Below are 1747 nucleotides of genomic sequence, written 5' to 3'. Positions count from 1 at the left end.
TGCGAACGGTGATGTCATGGTAGGACGTCCTTGTCCGAGGAGCATGTACACTGCAGCCCGCCGGCTGTCAGTCGGCCGCCGCGGACCGCCCAGCTAAGCCTGTGGCGCCGTCGAACATCACCGCGCGGTCGGGCACGACCGCCGCGCCGCCGCCGCCCGCCCGCTGAGCAGAGCCGCCGCCCGCCTGCTGCGCCGCGCCGTCACGCTCCGTTCGGCGCCGCAGACGGCGGCGCACCGCGACCCACCCGAAGCGCGCCCCGCGCAGTGGCGTCGGGGCGGCGGCGCGTCCGTGGCGCGCCCTGCCACCAGCCGAGCGCGGCTGCGAGCGAGCCGGCCGGCAGCGACGCCGACGCCGACGCCGCGGTCGCAGGCCGGCCAGCCGCGGCCCGCTCCAGCGCCGATCGACGGCGTCGTTCCGTTGCCAAGCAGACCGCGACGCTGACGCGCAATAACGGCGTTCGACCGCCGGCTTTTCGGCCGAGACCATCCATCTCCCCCGGCCCACTTGTTGCACATTAATGGACCTCACGCGCTCCAGCCTTGGTCAAATTGAGACGGACCGCCGCGCGTGGCTCGGCCGCCTCCGAGGCCGTTCGGCGCCGCTCGCCAGCCGAGACGGTGTCTGCGGTGCAGGCCGGGTCGCTGTTGTCGCGACGGCACCGGCGCGGCACGGCGCCGACAGCAACGCCGACAAGGCGTCCGCGAGACGCGACCCAGCTTCATGCCGCATTCCGCACATCCTGGCGTGTTTATGACACTGCGCTGAGTGACGCCGACGGGACTGGCGGCGGCGGCGGCGGCGGCGGCGGCGGCGGCGACGGCGGCTCAGAGGCCGGAACAAAGCGCGCCGGGTTGCCAGCGGCTGACCCGACGCCGCGCATACCGCCATGCCAGCTCCGCCCGCCGGCATGTCAACACCGAACGACGCGACGGCTTTGGCAGTCGCGCCGCCGAGTCTGCCGGCTTTCCGTCACCACGTGAATAGTGCTGCTTTTCACCACAAGCGGCCGGGTCGGCGCCGTCCTGCGGCAGCGAGGCTCCGGACCAGGCCATGCTCCGGGCTCGAGGCTCCGGACCAGGCCAGGCTCCGGGCTCGAGGCTCCGGACCAGACCATGCTCCGGGCTCGAGGCTCCGGACCAGGCCAGGCTCCGAGCTTGGGACGCTGGACCAGGCCATGCTCCGAGCTCGAGACGCTGGACCAGGCCAGGCTCCAAGCCCCAGGCCCCGGGCCAGGTCAGACTCCGGGCTTGAGGCTACGGGCCAAGGTAGCTGATCGTCCAGACGAGTTAACATCTGACGGACACAAACGACTGACAGCCACGCGATTGGTCGGGGCGGCTCAGCAAAGCTTTCGTGTTGAGGCAAACAAACTGAACAAATTTCCCCTGGCCCAATGTAAGTCAGCAATTAGCAGTTGGCCAGGAAGCATAAATATCGTGATTCACCAGCATTGGCTGTGATATACATCTGCCCAACGACTTCTGTGGCATTCAGGGCCATCAGCATGGCAGTTTCTCACATCGTTTGCCCAGCGTAATACAGTAGTCAGACAGTTGAACTCACCGCGTGCACTGCAGCCACAGGCCTCTGCATCCATGCCAAGCCGCGGAACAGTTCACACAACCCTGGTCAAATCTAATTTTGAATTTTAATTACAAGCCACGAACGGCGGCATAAATGAATATGGGAGCACTTCTGGTGGCGTTTCCTGTGGCACTGCGTGATCTGCTCCTATTCACGGCCGAA

The sequence above is a fragment of the Pollicipes pollicipes genome, unplaced genomic scaffold (genome assembly GCF_011947565.3).
Source record: "Pollicipes pollicipes isolate AB1234 unplaced genomic scaffold, Ppol_2.1 Scaffold_3087;HRSCAF=3621_pilon_pilon_pilon, whole genome shotgun sequence".
NCBI classification, from domain to species: domain Eukaryota; kingdom Metazoa; phylum Arthropoda; class Thecostraca; order Pollicipedomorpha; family Pollicipedidae; genus Pollicipes; species Pollicipes pollicipes.
This window is presented reverse-complemented; position numbering follows the sequence as displayed.